The sequence below is a fragment of the Schistocerca nitens genome, chromosome 7 (genome assembly GCF_023898315.1).
Source record: "Schistocerca nitens isolate TAMUIC-IGC-003100 chromosome 7, iqSchNite1.1, whole genome shotgun sequence".
Classification (NCBI taxonomy): Eukaryota; Metazoa; Arthropoda; class Insecta; order Orthoptera; family Acrididae; genus Schistocerca; species Schistocerca nitens.
Genome location: NC_064620.1, coordinates 314,234,458 through 314,257,192, shown reverse-complemented (window position 1 = coordinate 314,257,192; position 22,735 = coordinate 314,234,458). Strand labels below are relative to the sequence as shown.

Here is a 22,735-nt window from a genome sequence, read left to right as displayed (position 1 = left end):
GCTTGCGTATTGTTTCACGTCGTATGTCATATTGTTTTTGAACATTAAATCGTGTTTGAAAACTACGTCTTGTTGCAGTAGGATTGTTTTATAATCTATGGATTCTACTACCAGAAAAACGGGTTGTTCAGTGGAATACACGATTTCAACCTCTTCCTTCGGTACGCTGATCTCCTTTCGAGTTGCTACCGTGGAAGTGATCGCTCTGAGCTGCGGCGCACTGTTTTCAGCACTACGTATTGCTATTACGGCGCCAGATGTTAGCAGTTTTTCTAAATATTTCTAATCATGCATTAGCTGAGTGGTTTTTCCTCCCTGTTTTCACTTGTCATTCACATCAACCACAGTGGACTTGGGTAATTTTAGAACGGCTGAAATGTCTCTGGTGACTGTTACCCAGGTGACATCCAGAGACGACCACGTTCGAAGTCACTGCGCGCTCCTCCCCCCCACCCATGCTGCTGTTGCTGCGTCTCTACTGACGGCACAGGGCTCTCCACCCCCTTTAATCCAGGCACGTCCGCCTCTATTCCCATCTAGCGGTAAATTCCGCATTATATAACGAGTGTCTGGGTACTTTTGATCTAATACGATGTGAATATTTTAATGAACAGTTACCGAAACTTGGGATGACTGCCGGCCGCTGTTGCAGAGACGTTCTAGGTGCTTCAGTCGGAACCTCGCTGCTGCTACGGTCGCAGGTTCGAATCCTGCCTTGGGCTGGATGTGTGTGATGTCCTTAGGTTTGTTAGGTTTAAGTAGTTCTAAGTCTAGGGGACTTTCCTTGGTTACCTGTTGGCATCCTGGCAATCATCTTTGCCATGGTCACGTCTACTATAAGTCCAATTAGAGGGCTACTGATGTTTGAACAAACCATGTCATTGGATAATTATTTGTTCTGTTTCTTTCTTCAGTAGATCAGATCTTGGAGCCATTTGAACCATTTTTTGGAATGACTTTGTGGTATCATACCTTCCTGCACTCGCGGTATACCGTAACATTGCAATACTGACCATTCAGATAACAGCACCAGAAAGAGTAGTAAATAACGAAATATTACTTATTACGCTTATACCGTGCCTTAGGAACCATACGTTGTTATAAAATTATTCCGATAAAAGCGGCCTTGATCTCATGTAAGTTGTTCATGTCGTTAAGGCCCCGATTTCGAGCTGCTACAGTATTATCTTCGATCATTATACTCTGTCAAAAAGAGTGAAACACTTTCTCAGAGGTCACAGGACTTGTACGCAATCATAAGAATAAAATTATATAAAATTATGGCTGATGTACTCTTGCTGTACATTGCTCTTCTCGTTTTTTTTTTCTTTTTCGTTTGAAAGCGGTGTTCTTTCAAGACAAAAAAATTGTATCATTGATAATAATATTTCAGGTTTATTGTTTTTGTCCTGCACTTTGTACATAGTCTGGTCTGTCCATAATTTTCGGCGTCTTACTGCCTCTGGTTAATCCAACTTTTAAAAAAGCATACCTTATTGGTAATTCCGTTTCAGATAATACAGTTTATGAAATGTAAATGTAGTATCTAATAGTCAGACACAGTATTTTAACTGTAATGTATTATGTTATCGACTTGATCCTCTTTCTCGACTAAATGTCATGTATGTTGTGTGTTCAAATGTGTGTGAATTCCTAAGGGACCAAACTGCTGAGGTCATCGGTCCATAGACTTACACACTAATTAAACTAACTTACGCTAAAAACAATAACACACCAATGCCCGAGGGAGGACTCGAACCTCCGGCGGGAGGGATTGCGCAATCCGTGCATTGCACCTCAAACTGCGCTGCCACTCCGCGCGGCTCATGTGTGTTCTGTGATCATTTGCGTTCTAAATGTATATATCTACATGGCACTTGCACGAAGTTTGGTGTACTTTTGTAATCTCTGCGCAAGTTTGTAACGTTCGATGTTTTACTTCTGAACAGTGGACTGGCTTTTTATACGATTCCGTTACATCTATTCCATCTTACTTATGTAACATGTAGCTAACTGTACGTGTACACACGCATAATGGGTGGGTATCAAAACGTACTTCAGGTGATTCCGCAACATCTGGGAGTGACGGTGACACACAGCGATTTCCGATATCGTTTCCTTGGTTACCTGTTGGCATCCTGGCAATCATCTTTGCCATGGTCACGTCTACTGTAAGTCCAATTAGAGGGCTACTGATGTTTGAACAAACCATGTCATTGGATAATTATTTGTTTTGTTTCTTTCTTCACTTTTAATAATGCACATAATGTTTAAAACAGCTGTAGCTGGTAGTTTTCTGACCGAACTTTTGGTAATTATATATTTTTATAAATGAATTTCGCGAAATGTAGTCAGGCCTCCCAGCCACTGTATATTAGTGACGTTAAGCTGGAAACTTCCGCTGTTAATCTACTAGCGACTGAGACTTATCCAGCAGTGTTCCTCACGCCTCTCCAGAACGGCCTGCTCCACCCACTGTATATCATCCACGCTTTTATATTATTGTTTTGATTGTATAAAAGTCCTTTGACCTCTAAGAAGGTGTATTACCCTTTTTCGAAAATAGTCAGATGATAATCGTACAAAAGATCGAAACCGGTCGCCATATGAAATAAACAACTTGCATGCGATCAAGACTGCTTCTATCTCAATAATTTTATTATAGTTTTACTGATTGCTGTTTTGACGCACAACGCTCGTAAAAATCCGTAATACGTGATTAATTTTGTAGATACGGGGCGGTACGGGGTCCGAAAGGTAGTGAACAGCAACCTCTCGCAGCTGCAACGGCTCTCGCATGGCTGGGCTTAGACTCGAACTGATCTTGGATGACGGATATGAGTACGTCATTACCTGGTGCTCCAACTCTTTGCAACATTAATAAATCGTCTTGGCTGGCGTGTGGTGGGGTGCCATTCTCAAGGCAACCCGTGAGCAGATGTTTCAGTGGATGATAAGAGAGCTGGAGGAAGTGCTGCACTGTGAACACTCGGACACCCTCTCCACCGAGGTAGGTCAGGATATCACGGGCAGTATCTGTCTTGCGTTGTGTTTTTGAAAAGTAACACTAGGGAGATAATGAAGATGATGCACAGCCACTGGTCTTACTGTGACGTAAATGTGAGGGCTGCACTGCAGTTTCCCGACTATGTACATCAGAATAGATCGTGTTGTGTAGCCGATAGCACCCTGTACCATCTCGCCAGCAAGTGACGACGACATCTGACAACGTTAGTTCTCCTAGGACCCTCTACACGCGAATACGCCCGTCATGACTCTATACTCAGAGCGTCTTGTGAAAAGACAACGTGGTACCACTCTTGTGTCAAGTCTTGTTGGGGGCTCCAGTGCTGGCGCACCTTTCTCTGCTGCCACGTGAACGGAAGCTGCAACAGTGGTTGCCGTGCTAACAATACGTAATCACTGAGACGGCGTCGCGCTTGCTCTGTGGGTATTCATGACGTTACAAACAAGCCTATATCATGATGTATCCTGAGGACCATACAGAGGGAACAATGCTTCAGTCCTCTCATGCACTAGTCGCATGGGATCACCAAGGTGCTACATGGCTCCTGAGCCCATCGACTCCATCCCAGCTTAACAGTCGTGAGATCCCAAACAAAGCGACCAGCAAGCCTGTGAAACGAAAACCCGCAGCTCGACCGGCCATGATCCTGCGGCTGTCGTATTTCTACACGTACTGGTTGATGTTTTCAAAATGGCTCTGAGCACTATGGGACTCAACTGCTGAGGTCATTAGTCCCCTAGAACTTAGAACTAGTTAAACCTAACTAACCTAAGGACATCACAAACATCCATGCCCGAGGCAGGATTCGAACCTGCGACCGTAGCGGTCTTGCGGTTCCAGACTGCAGCGCCTTTAACCGCACGGCCACTTCGGCCGGCGGTTGATGTTTTCCTTCTTACACGTGGCATATCTCGATTTTCTCACAAACATCTGTCATTCAAATGCGATGGCGTAACGTCTGCGTAATCTTTCCTTATACAGGGTATTCGGAAATTTTCGTTACAAACTTATAGGAGTTTTAGAGGGAATTGAGTAGATAATATTTTGAATTGGAGCCCATGTCCGTAAACGTACCGTTTCCGTTGGTACAACTGCACAAAACAAGTTGGTAATCCAACCACTTGCACTAGTAATTAATTAGGCGTGAGCCATTACATCACTTGATTTACAGTTTCACTCATTAATAGCCAAATAAATTGCTCTCGTACTCGTGACGGCTTCCCATCAACATGATGCAGTACGGCTTCTTCAGATTAGGGTGTGCGGTATCACCTTAAGCACCACAGTCACGCCTGCTAACAGTGAAGGTACCCTTTCTCGAAGCCGTTGCGTAATTGTAGCGGCAAGGGTATGTGATGGACGTTGTGGAGAGCGATCTTGATAAAGGCGACGAGCAGCTACACTATTACCGTGAGCTTCGCTATTCAAAAGAATCATATCGTGTATTTAGCTAACGTGTATTCAACCATGTTCCTCTGACACTCACTGAATTTAGAACCTGGTCAGAGAGGTAAGACAGAGGTCAAATGGTATCAGCCGATCTGACGTAACGACCCCCACCATCACTACTCTCTCGCAAACCTACCTAGCAAACATGTTTTCAAACGGTTGTAGCACATGATGCTTTTATTGCTGCGAGAGATGGCTTTATTCACCTCGATAAGCAGCACACACTACACTACCTAATCCAGAGGGACACACAAAGGTATTCAGCCAAGAAAAGCTCGGGGAAATTATGACTGCATTACATGTATCATCCTAAGCTGCTTCATACTTAGTTTATAATATTTGAAAGTTCATTATACCTTTCGGGAATATATTCTCGAATACGTGAAACAAGTGCTTGAAAAAATAATTTTAGTATTTTCTCAGAACAGCCAAATCAGTAACAACTGCAAAACTGCACTCTACTGTTAATTACAGATCTCTACTGCACTGTTCAAGAATTTGTAATTATTAATGGTTACAATGGACTCACCACATTCTCTCACTAACTCCTCATACAATCATGTTATAAGCAATTTTCATTTCATTCGACACTTAATTTGTTCTTTACCTCGCTCAAAAGTACCACATAGCCTGTTACTTAATTTCTAACAGTCTTCTGCATAATATAGCACGCACACTTATGATATATATGGTCGTAAGAAAGGGTTGTTTCATTTCATCAGATCAATTAATCAGATCTGTCAACATAATCGGCTATCACAAACATGTCCATAGTTGAAACTTCCTGGCAGATTAAAACTGTGTGCCCGACCGAGACTCGAACTCGGGACCTTTGCCTTTCGCGGGCAAGTGCTCTACCAACTGAGCTACCGAAGCACGACTCACGCCCGGTACTCACAGCTTTACTTCTGCCAGTAAAGTTTGGAAGGTAGGAGACGAGGTACTGGCAGAAGTAAAGCTGTGAGTACCGGGCGTGAGTCGTGCTTCGGTAGCTCAGTTGGTAGAGCACTTGCCCGCGAAAGGCAAAGGTCCCGAGTTCGAGTCTCGGTCGGGCACACAGTTTTAATCTGCCAGGAAGTTTCATATCAGCGCACGCTCCGCTGCAGAGTGAAAATCTCATTCTGGAAACATCCCCGAGGCTGTGGCTAAGCCATGTCTCTGCAATATCCTTTCTTTCATGAGTGCTAGTTCTGCATGGTTCGCAGGAGAGCTTCTGCAAAGTTTGGAAGGTAGGAGACGAGGTACTGGCAGAAGTAAAGCTGTGAGTACCGGGCGTGAGTCGTGCTTCGGTAGCTCAGTTGGTAGAGCACTTGCCCGCGAAAGGCAAAGGTCCCGAGTTCGAGTCTCGGTCGGGCGCACAGTTTTAAATCTGCCAGGAAGTTTCATATCAGCGCACACTCCGCTGCAGAGTGAAAATCTCATTCTGGAAACATCCCCCAGGCTGTGGCTAAGCCATGTCTCTGCAATATCCTTTCTTTCATGAGTGCTAGTTCTGCATGGTTCGCAGGAGAGCTTCTGTAAAGTTTGGAAGGTAGGAGACGAGGTACTGGCAGAAGTAAAGCTGTGAGTACCGGGCGTGAGTCGTGCTTCGATAGCTCAGTTGGTAGAGCACTTGCCCGCAAAAGGCAAAGGTCCCGAGTTCGAGTCTCGGTCGGGCACACAGTTTTAATCTGCCAGGAAGTTTCATATCAGCGCACACTCCGCTGCAGAGTGAAAATCTCATTCATGTCCATAGTTATTCAAATACATCGTCGTGAAAAAAAACAACATATAGAACTGGTGTCAAGCTTCCAGCTGAAATACAAAATTAGTGACAAATATAAAAAATGCACCAAAATTCATTCCATAAAATAAAAGTGGGTAGGTTAGAGCGATAAGCAAATTTAAATAATATGGAGAAACTATGAAACTGAAGGACTAGAAAAATATGCAATTGATGTAAGAGTTAACAAAATGGAAAGGTCACATGATCTGACAAAGAATACTTACATCAATAAATGAATATCTATAAAAACAAAAATAAAACACTACATCACAGTGGTGCAAAAGGAATATTTATGTGGTTGTGAATACCTAACGATGAGCTACAGGGCGTCCAGAAACAGTCTCAAAAGCTTGTAAAGATCTCCAAAGGTAGGTTGTGCTGAGAAATGATTCTCAGGAAAAGATTCGGTAAGTCGCACGTTTGCGAGTTAATTAGTATTAAAGTTAGCCAAACAGGTCGTTGCGTGTACAATTCAAGTGGCACGCGAGAGACGGTGTCGCTAAACATATCCTTAGTTTGGCTTCCTAAAACCGAACAACAGAGCGATACAAGAATTGGGACGGTAGTTAGGATAAAACTCGAGTCGAAGGCTAAGCAGTCTTGTGCACTATCGTCTGCGCTATGACAACTACTGACACTAACTGTATTTGGGGAAATGCTTGCATTTGCGCGCACGACGACCTGACTGACTGACTTCAGTGACTTAACTCGGAAACGGCGCAACGTATCGAATTGAATTCTTAACAATTATTTTTCGGCACAACCTACGGTAACACACCCTCACGAGCTTGGCAGGTTGTTTCCGAACACCCTGTATAAGGTGCATAGAATAGAGGTACTCAAAGACGGATTATTAGGAAAGTAATGGGTGCAATACAAGCTACAGACGGTTCTAAAATGAGAAGTGATCAGGAGATGCACAAAAATATAGAGAAAATGTCAGAATTGATGGCTAAGCGAAGGTTAATCCTTTGAGTCCCAACAAAATGAAAAACGTATTTTTAAAATTTTTCACAACATTAAACTTTATTATTGTAGCGAACAACGAATAAAAGACGAAATTAGCAAAAAATAAAGAATAAGTTGTTTTACGAGGGTGGTTTCACTTTGGAACCTCCAGGACACACAGTTTTGAACCATCCAAAATGGATCAAATGGCTCTGAGCACTATGGGACTTACCATCTGAGGTCATCAGTCCCCCAGAACTTAGAACTACTTAAACCGGGGCCCGCATCTCGTGGTCGTGCGGTAGCGTTCTCGCTTCCCACGCCCGGGTTCCCGGGTTCGATTCCCGGCGGGGTCAGGGATTTTCTCTGCCTCGTGATGGCTGGGTGTTGTGTGCTGTCCTTAGGTTAGTTAGGTTTAAGTAGTTCTAAGTTCTAGGGGACTTATGACCACAGCAGTTGAGTCCCATAGTGCTCAGAGCCATTTTTGAACTTAAACCGAACTAACCTAACGACATCACACACATCCATGCCCGGGGCAGGATTCGAATCTGCGACCGTAGCGGTCGCGCGGTTCCAGACTGTAGCGCCCAGAAGCGCTCGGCCACACTGGCCGGCTTCCATCAACTCATAATCCTTTAAACAAACTATAGCTTTAAGAAACAAGAAAAATGAGCCTAAAATTTAATTAGTTTTATATCAAAGCCACACACTTCCCCAGTGGTTTCATTTCGAAAGCAGTCATAACAGTAGTATTACGAATTCATAATTACGTTACAGTATATTAGATATTTATTTTCACTGACATTAATCTCCTCAAGAGGGCTACCCAAAAGAAAGCCGCACGTCACAATCTTCTGCAATCACGTGGCACAATATCCCCGCTGATTGTTGCTTGGAACAGTAAAAGTGACTGCTTCAGTACACTGCTGTGAAAGAACAAACTCAATCTACCAAGGACCCAGCTCTTTTTTTCCGGATATTAAGTATAGTCCAGTCCGCCCCGATAGTTGAGTGGTCAGCGCGGCGGTCACGCCTCGTCCTCACAGCTTTACTTCTGCCAGTACCTCGCCTCCTACCTTCCAAACTTAACAGAAGCTCTCCTGCGAACCTTGCAGAACTAGCACTCCTGAAAGAAAGGATATTGCGGAGACATGGCTTAGGACGGGGCGTGAGTTGTGCTTGGGTAGCTCAGTTGGTAGAGCACTTGCCCGCGAAAGGCAAAGGTCCCAAGTTCGAGTTCCGGTCCGGCACACAGGTTTGATCTGCTAGGAAGTTTCATATCAGCGCACACTCCGCTGCAGAGTGAAGGTCTCATTCTGGAAACATCCCCCAGGCTGTGGCTAAGCCATGTCTCCGCAATATCCTTTCTTTCAGGAGTGCCAGTTCTGCAAGGTTCGCTGGAGAGCTTCTGTTAAGTTTGGGAGGTAGGAGGCGAGGTACTGGCAGAAGTAAAGCTGTGAGGACGGGGCGTGAGTCGTGCTTGGGTGGCTCAGTTGGTAGAGCACTTGCCCGCGAAAGGCAAAGGTCCCGAGTTCGAGTCTCGGTCCGGCACACAGTTTTGATCTGCTAGGAAGTTTCATATCAGCGCACACTCCGCTGCAGAGTGAAGGTCTCATTACTGATAGGCATAGTAAGAAAATGAAAGATTTTGATAGAGAAAAAACAATGTATTTACCTTAATAGTGTTTAAATGTCATTATACATATACACTCCTGGAAATTGAAATAAGAACACCGTGAATTCATTGTCCCAGGAAGGGGAAACTTTATTGACACATTCCTGGGCTCAGATACATCACATGACCACACTGACAGAACCACAGGCACATAGACACAGGCAACAGAGCATGCACAATGTCGGCACTAGTACAGTGTATATCCACCTTTCGCAGCAATGCAGGCTGCTATTCTCCCATGGAGACGATCGTAGAGATGCTGGATGTAGTCCTGTGGAACGGCTTGCCATGCCATTTCCACCTGGCGCCTCAGTTGGACCAGCGTTCGTGCTGGACGTGCAGACCGCGTGAGACGACGCTTCATCCAGTCCCAAACATGCTCAATGGGGGACAGATCCGGAGATCTTGCTGGCCACGGTAGTTGACTTACACCTTCTAGAGCACGTTGGGTGGCACGGGATACATGCGGACGTGCATTGTCCTGTTGGAACAGCAAGTTCCCTTGCCGGTCTAGGAATGGTAGAACGATGGGTTCGATGACGGTTTGGATGTACCGTGCACTATTCAGTGTCCCCTCGACGATCACCAGTGGTGTACGGCCAGTGTAGGAGATCGCTCCCCACACCATGATGCCGGGTGTTGGCCCTGTGTGCCTCGGTCGTATGCAGTCCTGATTGTGGCGCTCACCTGCACGGCGCCAAACACGCATACGACCATCATTGGCACCAAGGCAGAAGCGACTCTCATCGCTGAAGACGACACGTCTCCATTCGTCCCTCCATTCACGCCTGTCGCGACACCACTGGAGGCGGGCTGCACGATGTTGGGGCGTGAGCGGAAGACGGCCTAACGGTGTGCGGGACCGTAGCCCAGCTTCATGGAGACGGTTGCGAATGGTCCTCGCCGATACCCCAGGACCAACAGTGTCCCTAATTTGCTGGGAAGTGGCGGTGCGGCCCCCAACGGCACTGCGTAGGATCCTACGGTCTTGGCGTGCATCCGGGCGTCGCTGCGGTCCGGGCACGTGCACCTTCCGCCGACCACTGGCGACAACATCGATGTACTGTGGAGACCTCACGCCCCACGTGTTGAGCAATTCGGCGGTACGTCCACCCGGCCTCCCGCATGCCCACTATACGCCCTCGCTCAAAGTCCGTCAACTGCACATACGGTTCACGTCCACGCTGTCGCGGCATGCTACCAGTGTTAAAGACTGCGATGGAGCTCCGTATGCCACGGCAAACTGGCTGACACTGACGGCGGCGGTGCACAAATGCTGCGCAGCTAGCGCCATTCGACGGCCAACACCGCGGTTCCTGGTGTGTCCGCTGTGCCGTGCGTGTGATCATTGCTTGTACAGCCCTCTCGCAGTGTCCGGAGCAAGTATGGTGGGTCTGACACACCGGTGTCAATGTGTTCTTTTTTCCATTTCCAGGAGTATATATATAATCAGTTCATGTTATCCAGTATTACAAATTTACTCTCTCTGAGGGACAAACGTCCAGATCGTCCGCTCTCAAAATTCCGCCATCTCTCTCCCCACATCCACCACTGCTGGCGGCTCACCTCCAACTGCGCAACACTACGCGCTGTTAACAGCCAACTGCCCAACACTACAATAGCAAATCCCAACAATGCAAACCACCCACAGACTGCACACAGCACAGCTAGTGATTTTCATACAGAGCGCTACGTGGCGTTACCAATAGAAAAACCTGAACAGCCTACTTACAGCACTTCTGGTTCTTTCGCAACACAGGCACGCTATTTACAACTTCAGTGCCGATTGTTGCTGTGCCTATCCTCGTCCAGTGTCTCTGCAGCACCCTTTGAGACTGTGGTCCTTTCTGTACTTTCCTGAGACATTCTAACCTAAAAAACCGTCCAATCAGCTCGCACAACCCTTGTCACCCATGTAGCCGCTACCTGTTTGTAGTGGACCCTTGACCTATTACTATGGCGCAAGTCGAGAGATTCTGATTAAGACCGCTCCACTCAGCTGTACCATAACCAAAAATCCAAAATCTTTGATCTCTGAAGGATATCCGTCTACCGAGCAATACATTTATTTGACGGTACAGAAAAGTGCGTTGACCAGTTACATTACCCAGTACAGGAACGCTGAAGTGAATTCGCAATGCTGTACCTCACGCTTCTTACACTTCCAACAATAAATGGTGCTGTGAAGTGTGAGAACAAAACGCGAGAACGTTGGAAGCGTGGGGCCGATATGTCTGCACAGTACGGAGACCAGCTCATCGCCGCGACCCCCACCCTGCAGAGTCGTATTTATAGAGCGTCAGAGAGCCATACATTTTCATTAGCATTATGTGTCTATCCAAAGCATCATGAATTCTAATTTCTCGCCGAGTAAAGTCCATCAATCGCCCTGACATTTTATCGACGTCGGTGTTTATTAATGCATCGGCGTATATGTATTGTTCCATTCACCTATACCGAGAGAGAAATGACGCGGGATACAGGGTCGCCAATGCGTGCAACATAGTTCCAAACTGACTCTTCGTTAGAGCTTCCTCAAGTTTTCACATAGGCTACTGCTGCACGAAGTACATGGAATTCGTACGATCATACAACTTTCGCGTGTGATGGAGGAGGAAAAGTATATTAGTTTCAGGTAGAAACCTTGCTCCGGAAATCACAGACAAGGAAAGCATACATCAAACGCGTAATGCGTCTCTAGTAAAATATCTTTCTCGTGCATTTAAAGAAATCGATGCTCAAAGATTCATGTGCCTCTGAATACCATACAAGATGCGAGGTCGCAAAAAGCCAATGATGTTTACGGCATTCAACGGCCCACATCTTGTTTACCGTGTAACCACAATATTGGCTGCTAATGGCAATAACAGTGGGGAGTGGAGGTATCCAGTGGTGAGCATAGCATGAGGCTACGGAGCGTAGTCGAACTGCGTATTCGATGAGTAACTCTCAACAGTGCTACAATGCTAGTGGTGTTGATACAAAGCAGAGCAATGGCAACAATAAACAAAGCAATAACCACATTTGCTGAACTTGACATTTCGTTGGAAAGGAACCCAAGGAACTTCGCGAAATGAGAAAGAAGTGGCAGATGAAATATTAAAATTTTTGTAGGTTGAGTCAGTGCAATGTGTGCTGTCGAATACGTGCGACTGCGTGGACAATGAACATGAGGAGCGCAGTATTGACGATACGTGCTTAACAAGTGAAAGTGATATTGAAACAGGTGTCGAACCGTGTAATTAATCATCCTTGTGGGGCACGGATACACAAACTCCTTCTCCAGTGAAACGTAGTAGAGGTCAATCGTTGTCCAAGGAGCGGGTACTTAATATAACTACGTATATGGAAGATTATCTGCAGCTTAGTAAAAAAAAAAAAAAAAAGAAACTATGAACAGATTTCGAATATGTCCTCAGTAATGTGGCAGTGAAGTCCGTAAGAAAAGCTACGGGATCACGAACTCGTGATCGTTTCTTAGCTTTGGTTACTTATAATAGCTTGATACCAGTGCCTAGGAGTTTAATTTGTACACCACAGCACTGAAGATGATCACTATGTGATTGAAAATCGATTTTATCAATAAACCATCAATATTACGGCCAACGCTGACCTTCCTTCTAATAATTGCCTGTGCCAGACGGCTAGGAGTGTGCTACAGTGGTTTGAAGAGCACGATATTAAACTTACATTGATCTCTTTCCTATCAAATTCACCTAATCTGAACAAGAGAGAACACATCTGGGACGTTATTGGGCGCCAGCTTCACTCCCACAAACCTCTTACCACTAATTTATGAGAATGCTGTGACCTTCGCGCAGACAAGTGATGGTCAATACCCCTGGAAAACTAGCAGGAATTTGCCGAATCCACGTCGCGCAGAATCTATGCTGTATTGCATTCCATAGATGAACCGACACGCCTTTATGCTGGTGATCGTAGCGTCTTGGCTCGTCAGTATAATTTCGTGCTGCAAGTTTTCTGAGCGCTGAAATTTTCTGCATACTTCCACTTGATAGCACGTTGGAGCGAGAGTACAGGTAGGGTAGATCCATTCACACAAGCATATGGCGAGTTTTTGAGCTCGTCGTCGCTGCATCCACTTGTGGCTCTTGACGGGTTTAGGTGTGGGCTAATAGAGCCGGGGAAAGAAACGCGGACTGAGGGGAAATGAGAAGCCGCGGTGGGTGGCGGAGGGTGCTGAGTGCGCCGGAAATTTGGGCGCCCAGTCTATCGGCGTCTGCACCCCGCGCCGCACGCTGGAGGCCACCTCTGCCCAGTTTTCAGCGTTTTATGTCGGATGCAAGGACTGCTGCGCTCAGGCTATTGTCTGGTCGCACTTAATTTCCGCATTCTGCAGGCTGCAATAGAGGAGATGAGTGAAAGCTGAAGAATACTGCGAAGGAAATTAGGTGTGAGTTATTTACGCTAGAAACTTCGGCGAAACGACGCGCTGCGATGGAACTTTTATCGATATACCCTTGTGTCCGACACAGTCGACTTGACTTGCGATGAGCTTTCCGAGCTGCATTGGTGAAGCAGGCTATCACGAACTTTGACCAACTCATCTCAGAATCGAGAGAGAGGAAATACAGTCCGAAACATCTTAAGCTCCTGATCGCCAGAGCAAGAACAACTGTAATGAAAGAAGCATATATAACTACATCCATACTCTACGTAAGAGCATTGCAGAGGGTACGTCCCATTATAGCAATTATTAGGTCTTCTTTCCGTTCCATTCCGGTGAGGAACGAAGAAAGAAAGATTGTGTAAAGACCTGTCTGTCCGTTCTAATTAGTCTCATCTTGTCCTTGCGAGACCTTCGGGGACGATACTTAGAAAATCTAGGTATATTGCTGTATTTGTCAATTAATGCTGTTTCTTGAAATTCTGTAAATAGATTCTCGGGATAGCTGGCGTTTATCATCAATCGCCTGCCATTAATCACCCCCATTACCCTTTCACTTGGATCGAACAAACGATGCGCATTAGTGCTGAATATCTTGTTTACAACATTATGAATTACCCCGAAGGAAACAGTCTATTTACACATGGTCAACACGGATTTAGAAAACATCGCTCTTGTGAAATACGACTAGCTCTTTACGCAAACGAAGTGTTCAGTGCTTTCGATAAAGGATTTCAGATTGAATCCGTATTTCTAGATTTCCAGACGGCTTTTGATACTGTACCTTACAAGCGGCTTTTAATCTAATTATTGTTTTCCTGTCAGAGTGGTCACAGTTCGTAGAACTGTAGGAAAGTCGTCGAATTAAACAGAAGTGATTTCTGGCGTTCCCTAACATAGTGTTACAGACACACAAACAATTCAAAAGACAATATGTGAAGCCGTAGTAGGTTGTTTGCAGATGATGCTGTTTTTATCGCCTAGTAAAATCATCAGCAGATCGAAACCAACTGTAACACGATTTAGATAAGATATCTGTATGGTACGAAAATTTGACACTAAAAAATGAAAAGTGTAAGCTCATCCACATGAGTGCTAAAAGAAGTCGTTAAACTTTGAGTAAACGATAAATCAGTCAAATCTAAACACCGTAAATTCAATTAAATACCGGGGAATTGCAACTACGAACAACTTAAATTGGAAAAAACGTATAGAAAATGTTGTGTGGAAGGCGAACCAGAGATTGCGCTTTATTGATAGAACACTTAGAAGGTGCAGCAGATCTACTAAAGAGACTGCCTACACTACAAGTCCGTCCACTTTTGAAATAGTGCTGCGCGGTATGGGATCATTAGCAGACAGGATTAACGGGGTACATCGAGAAAGTTCAAAGAAGAGCTGTACGTTTTGTATTATCGAGAAATAAGTGAGAGAATGTCACGGATATGATACAGGATTTTTGGTGGGCACCATTAACACAAAGGTGTTGCGGTGGAATCTTCTCACGAAATTTCAATCAACCAACTTTTTCCTCCGAATGCGAGAATATTCTGTTAACGCCGACCTACATAGGGATAAACGATCGTCATGATAAAATCAGGGGAATCAGGGCTTGCACGGAAAGATATCTGTATTTGTTTCTTCCGCGCTCTGTTGGAGAGAGGAATAACAGAGAATTAAACTGAAGGGGGTTCGATGAACCCTCTGCCAGGCACTTAAGTGTGATTTGCAGAGTAACAATGGAGATGTAGATATAGATATAAATATAGCTATAGATGTAGATGCCCTGCTATGTATACTTTCAATGTATCCCGTTATTTGTATTTGATACAGGTCCCATACATTTGATAATTTTCTAGGATGGGTCGATCGACTGTAAGGAAACTCATTTGCCTATTGATTGGATTTCATTAGTACTCTGCGAGAAAACCGAACTTTGCCACCTGCTCTACCTACGATTGAGCCTATGTGACAGTGCTAATGCATAGTCCTATTTGTATGGCTTGACTGATTTCAAATGACTCGTTGATATTGCACTCATTTAAAATAACGTTTTTTTTTCTTTTTGTGAGCGATACAGTTTTATATTTCTCTACAGTCAAAGCAAACTACCAATATTTGCACCACCGTGAAATTTTATCAAGATTTGACTGACTGTTTGTGCAGCTTTTGCCAGACATTATATCATTATAAATAATCGTGTCATCCCAGATAATATTGTCTTTAATACATCATGAACAGCAAAGATCCCAACAAGTTTACCTGGGGCACACATTTATTTCTAAATGTGTCGATGACTCTCCATTCAAGATAACGTGCTGCATCATCCCCACCAAGAAATCATCAATGCAATCATATCTTTCCCTTGACATCCCATACGATCATACTTTCAATAATAAGCGTATGCGTTGTATTGAGTCAAATGTTTTTTGGAAATCGAGAAATACTACAGCTACCTGACTGCTTTGTTCTATGGCATGTCATGTACAAAAGTGCAAGCTGTATTTCACACAATAGATGTTTTCAGAACCCGCTGGTTAACGTGGAGGAAGTCACTCTGTTCGAGATACCTCATGGCGTAAGATTCTTCAACAAATGGATGTCAAGGGTATAATTTTGTGGATCACTTCTGCTACCTTTCTTGTAGACGGATATGACCTGTGGTTTCTTCCAACTACCGGGCACGATTTTTTGATGGAGAGATCTACAGTAAGTTACCGGTATGGTTAACAGAGTGGCTAACTTATCCGCACATTGAGTATAGAATCTGACAGGAAAACCAATTGCGCTTTAACTTTATTCAATTTGAGTCGCATCAGCTGTTTTTCATCACCACTGACGCTACTTCTGTATAGCTCGTATTTACAGTGGTGAGAGAATGAAACTGGGGCAGTATACCTAGGTTTTCCTTTGTAACAGAAGATTTGAAGACAGAGAGCAGTATTTCAACTTTTGGTTTGCTACCTCAATTTCAGTTTCTGTCTCGTCCATGAGCCATTAACAGCTTTTACAAATACCAAAACTTCTGTTGTTTTCTTGTCCTTTACCTTCAGGATTCCTTCATTCTTTTAAAGTATTGTTTTTATTTTCCTTTCCTCAGTACATTTTGAACTTTCTGTCTTTTCCTTCCTACCTTGCAACCCATCTGTAACACTTTAATTCTAAAACCGTCCCTACCTGTTGTTTCCCCTACTCTTACTTCTTTATTATTCTTATTATTTTTATTATTATTATTATTATTATTATTAAATCTTTCTCAATCTCTTCAATCCTGCTTGTAGTTGACTTCTACTGCCAAAGAAGAAGGTAATCTGGTGTGAACTGTTGTGTGCAAATGGGCAAAAATGTGTTATACTTTCTACCTTCTAATATATTTCAGCATTAATTCGTAATTCAATAGAAGTATTCCGGTTTCACCAATGTACGGTAGTGATGTCTTCTCTATCAGATTTTTGTAAGTGTTTTCTCTGATTATTTCTCCCCAGTGCTATTATTTTTCTTCTTTACGTTTTCTGTCTGGCCAATTTCTGTCACCAAATATTTTGGGGGATATGTTTATGTTTGTGACAAATTTTTAGTCGGTACACTTCTTCATAATTTACGGTTTTCTGTTTCAATTTAGTAGCGCATGTGTCTCTGCCATCCAAATAAGTAGACTTTTGTCATCTTTACTGATTAATAATTTGATGTTTTTGTCACATCAATAAATGATTTCACTGTTGATTTAGTTATTAAAGATAAAATATTTCTTGGATTCGCACAAGCAAGTTCTTTATAGAAAGTTGTAGCTGCTCAGCAAGTTTTGGTATTATTTATTTATTTGTTTGTTTCAGTTCAATAATGCTTATGTCTCTGCCATCAAATCAAATACACATTTGCAGTACATTATCAGTATTAATTTAACTGATATTATTTATCGTCCCAGAAATGAATTTTCGTGAAATCTGTAAATTTAGATAAAACAGATAGCCACTTAATGTAAACGTCCGTGAGTTCATCAGATATTTATTTTGGTAGCGTAATAATGTTTTATTGCTTTGTATACTTTACATATTAGTTATTGGTCGTATCTGGAAACTTCATTCATTTCTGACCATTCCTTTAAGTTTCAGTTTTCATAAACGGCTTTCTCTGTTATGTTAATCGCTGTATTCTGACACCGGCAGTTCACTGAACTAGTTGATTTGTATAATTCATCAGAGCTATAATCGACGCAAAGGCAGTTATGTAGTTAGTTTTTTTCCATTTGCGATGGCTCTTTCACTTATTAAATATTTCGCTGTTTGTCAACATAAATTGCATGTGATCAGTCTGTGTCACACGAATTGGAGTGGCCTGAGGTTTTTTTTTTTTTTTTTAGATGATACTCAGTTCTCATCCATACTGAGATTCAAAGCTAGGTAGAGCATCCCGGTCTGTTGCGTAAAAAACGCCTTGAGTAAAATTAAATGGTTACATCTTTCGTCAAATACCAGTGAAAAATGATTTCTTTTAGAAAAATAGTCATTAGATTTAAATAAACTCGACATGGAAGTGTATGAGTTACTGATAAGAGGGTATGCTAAGATGCTTCAGTTTGAAAATTGCATTCAAACTATAATTTCACCTTTACAGAATCTGATTTGAAACATTTTGCATTAACTTCAAAATCAGTTAACTTCCCAATTGTTCTACAATTCTCACTCACTGTCGTAATTTAAAAAACTTGGATTGTTACATGAGAAAAAGATGACATCGTTTGACAAAATAGATTCTAAAATTTAACTTTTCTGTAACAGGATTACAAAACACACAAAATATCACAAATCGTATATACCTAATCAACCTCTACATGAAATCTAATGAAAAATACTTGGTTCCTACATTTAAGAGTCAGTATTGTAAAATTCAGCCAAATCCACATATCACGTTGCTGCATACTTAAGACTAAATATACAAAATTTCAGTATCTTACAAATTCGTTCCAGTTGCTTTCCCTTTGAGTTACAGTATAAATTCATTGCTCTTCTATAACTGCCATGGACAATGTAAATATTTGTTAACGATCAGTATCACTTCAGTTCTTGTTAAACTTATAGCCTCACAAATAACTATCGTAATACGCACTTTTATAGAAATAACTACTACCTAACATTTACTGTCTCTCTGTGAGCATAAACAGTATAATTAGTCACTTCATTTTATAAAAACTGTATTATGCTGCGTCCATAGACCAACAAGTAATTCCTCAAAGCTAGTCACAAGCTTTAAGACTTACATCCTACCTATGAGTGAGTGCAACGGCAGCTGCTACTGCGCTCCGCGTGCTCCTACTTACAGTCGATTCTGCCACTCAGGCAACATCTTTGGCTCAATATTATCGAAGTTATAGTCTCTTCTACATATGAAAACTGTTTCAGGTCATTTTTCGTGGGTTATATTACAAAATGTTTCCAACTCTGCCGTTTCTACAGAGGCTGATTTGCGACACATTTGTTACCTTGTAAGGAATATTTACGTACGTCAGCCAGCATAGTGAAGAACGCAGTAGTCCAGAATACGTGGGTTCCTGAAGACACTGGTAGCGCCAACAGTGAAGTAAGGAAATTTCGGGCTTGCAGCCGGTCGTCGTTCAATACTTCGCACGATATTTCAACTGGGCACCTTCCAGTCATCTTCAGGTGAGCCGTCGTAGACTGACGATAAAGTTCTCCGCTCCGCAATATATAGCGTACTGTAACTATTCTGCGCATGCGTCGAAAACTTGATAGTTGAACCAACACTGCCCGCCAGCAGCGCCCTCGCTGGTGGAATAGCGGAACTCAGTCGCCCTCTGCGTTGCTGTTTGCCACGGCCGTCGACGCACTCTGTCGTCTTCGATTTGAGCAAATCGTGGAGATGATGGGATTCCATGCACTGTCCAGCTGGTAGCCGCTGTCACGGTTTATCATATTTTCCGCCAGTCGTATTTCTACGGATTCTTTAATAATGGAGTCCCAGAAAGACGTTGCTGTAGACAAAATCATTGTTTTCTCATACTCCATTGAATGTCCAGTAGAAATACAATGTTCAACAATAGCGGACTTGCTTGGCTGCAAAAGGCGGGTGTAACGTTGATGTTCAGTGCAGCGTTCTTTCACGGTGCGTGTGGTTTGACCTATGTAAGCCATACCACATTGGCACGGTATCTTGTAAATTCCGGCCTTTCGTAGTAACAGATTGTCCTTAACTGATCCCACAAGGTCCGCAATCTTCAATGGTGGTCGGAAAACCATTTTTACCTGAAATTTTCAGAGGATTCTTGCTATTTTAAACGAAGTGTTGCCAACGAAAGGAAGAAAAGCTAAAGATTGTTCCGGCATGTTCTCCTCTTTATTCACTTCCTGCTTCTTAGTTTTAACTGTTAGTGCCCTGTTAATCTGCCGGATGGAATACCCATTTTCGCTGAATACTGTCTTTAGATGGGCGAGTTCTTGAGATAAGCTATCTAGAGCTGAGACAGTATGAGCTCTATGAACAAGCGTTTTAAGCAAACTCATGGTTTGCGATGGGTGATGGCAACTCGATGCTTGCAGGTACAAATCAGTATGAGGGTTTCCGGTAAACTGAATGCCCTAGAGAACCATCATTCTTCCTTCGAACCAGGACATCCAAGAAAGGCAAACAACCATCTTTCTCTATTTCCATGGTGAACAGGATGTTGCTATGAATGGAGTTGAGGTGATGTAGAAACTCCATTAATTTATCTCCTCCATGTGAAGTAAGGATTTGGTGTCATGGTGTCGGAGTGTTTTTCGTGGTTAGGGTGCGGTGCTAATGTTGCGCAATCGAAAACGCTAAATACGGAAAAATTTGAATATATTTTACAGCATTGTGTACTGGGTACAGTACATAAACATTTTAGTGACGATGATAGTTTGTATCAGTATGTCAATTCGCCCCGTGATAAATACTTTGTGGACAAAATCATTCCAGAAATCGATATGCCTACCCACAGTCTCTGCCTGAAAGCCATCAAATAACTTTGGGACGTGTTAGAATGTCGATGTCTCATTTCAGTATCACTTCCTTCTGTATTTTGGCTCAGGATACCTGTTTACACCTTTGCGTCACTTTTTTGTAAGTGTCGTATAATGGTGCAATTTCAGTACCAGCCGAGGTACTGCAGGTGCTGAGACAATGAAATCGTGTACAGAAATACTTAGAAGTTCATTCAAATCTATGTATGACCAAACTGAATATAGTATTCAATCTTATTTTCTTGTGACGCTTCGCATGAATGTCTAAATGGTTCCATGTAGATTATCGCAACAGTTTTCTCCTCTGATCCCAGCTAGAATGTCAAGCGAATGGGGTCCACTCGCCTTCACCGATTTTTTTCCAAACTTATAGTGTTTGCAGCGCTTGACAAGATGCGAAAACGACAGAAGTTTTTTTTTCGCTCGGGTCGGGTGCGACATGAGCCATTTGTGTCAGCGTACTTTCAAGGTAGCGGTGGTCGCAGCGGAAAGAGTACAGGGCAGCAATAGGAGAGTCGTGGGGTCGAATCTCTGTGTAGAAACTCTTTCTTCTCAGTTTCTGCGTTACTTTTATCGCTAATGAACTGAAACATAGTATATTGTACTTGTTAATATTTTCATAAAGAGGAAAAGCAAAGGAGAATTTGGGATGGCAGGTAAATTTCCAGGAAGGGATTGCAAGGCGTATACAAGGACTTCATGTATGAAATTAGATTGTCTTATTATTTTACAATTTCTAATTTCCACGTAAAAACAGGGGCTGTTCGTAGATCACAATGAGACTCGCGGAAGTCCGGTGCGTTTAAATTACAATCTCTTCTTGGAAAGTTATTTGCAGAGTCCTCATGGGCGCTGTTGGTACAATCCTGTCTTGAAATTATTTGCAATCCCACATTTTCTTTTACCTTTCCTTTTCTAATCTTTTGTGGAGATTCCAGTTTCCAGAAGAGCAGTACTGGTTGAAATGTGTCAGAAATAAGCAGAAAACTTCTGTAGTGACGTAGCCCTTTGGTGCTGTGAGTTGGCAAGTCATCTCTGAATCCCTTTTCTGCACAGACGTCTCTGTAAAGGACAGAATTCACATACCAGCAGCATTACAATATGCAATAGCTCTAATTGTTTCTCCTTGTTCTCCATGTGTTGCTACATGCACTCTTTTACTGCCCTTTCGATCGAAGACCAGTTTCATCCACATTATAAATTTGATGTCGTACAACGAAGCCAAAATATCAAAAAAGAGCTTCACTGTTTGCATACTGAATCGCATACCTCTGTCATAATTTAAATTTTTGTCCTTCCTAAGAACAATTTCTAGATTATACTTTAGAAATCCTTTAAACAGATATCTTCCTGCTTCATCGCTAGAGAAAGGCGTTTTTATGCCCCAGACTGCGGTGATTGCAGTTCCTTTGCATATAAAGGTTTTGTGATGACACCAAAACCAACATTCCGCAGCCAAACAACTCTTTTTTTAAGTTCTTTTTCAATGATAAGATCCAACACAGGATTGTGGTCAAGTCTCCTAGTTGGCATTTTTCCTTCATTATTGGTCAACCAGTCCCGAAGAGTTCTTTGTGGGATGTTAAATGTCCTTGAAGCTTCCGAGACAGTAATTCCAGATATAACTGGTTCAATGGCCTCCCGTAGATCCTCAGTAGTCCATTTTGCACGAAAAGTTTGACAGAGATGACCCATGTCGTCACCTAAATAAGAAAAACACACAAATGGCGTTATTATCTGCAGGTTTTTATCAAATGTATTGAAAAATATTTAAATAGTTTAAAATTTATTTATATGCTTTAACACACGAAAGAGGCGCTTTGATCACATAGTAATCTAAACATTAAATGGGAATCGATTTAGAAGTTTTTACGTACCTCCTTTAACTCACGGAAAATATTGAGAGTAAAGCAAACTTTCAGTACACGGCATCACACTGCCACTATCCGAACATTTCCAAAAGAAGCCATTAAACTGCGCATAGCGTTTAAACAAGCGCGGCGTTGTTACCTCCAATTGCCCTATTATACAGAACTTAAATATATAGAACTCTTAATGCTTAGAAACGCTGCACAAAACGCAACATCATATCACACAACAATAACAGTAAAAATGCTGGAAACTGCATATGGTGGATTCTAGTGCGCATTCATACATGCAATTCTAAGATTAGTCACTAGACTGGAACACTGAGCAGCAAACATCATGCATTTCTGCCTACGTTATTTTACAGGTTCAGCACTCTCCTCTACTTCCAAAGAAAGTAAAAAATGTCCTCAATTATTTTTATTCATGAATGGTTTCTTCCTTTCTCAGGTCGAGCAATAGTTTCAAACGTTACTTCATATTCAAAGAGTTATATCGTTACACTGGGGGACAAGGAAGGAGCCTCCCAGAAGATTGTACAAGTACAGTCGGGCGTCCCCTGGGCAACGGTAAATACCGGCAGATCCTTCCACACACT

The 22,735-nt window shown here is 42.8% G+C and overlaps 2 non-coding genes across 2 annotated transcripts; both read left to right on the top strand.

Annotated features, from left to right (window-relative positions):
• Positions 1–5,760: 5,760 nt before the first annotated feature.
• Trnas-cga (transfer RNA serine (anticodon CGA)) lies at positions 5,761–5,835 on the top strand. Its single transcript has one exon. It is a non-coding gene; the product is annotated as a tRNA-Ser (tRNA).
• Positions 5,836–6,061: 226 nt separating this feature from the next.
• Positions 6,062–6,136, top strand: Trnal-caa (transfer RNA leucine (anticodon CAA)). The gene has a single exon. It is a non-coding gene; the product is annotated as a tRNA-Leu (tRNA).
• The last annotated feature ends 16,599 nt before the right edge of the window (positions 6,137–22,735 follow it).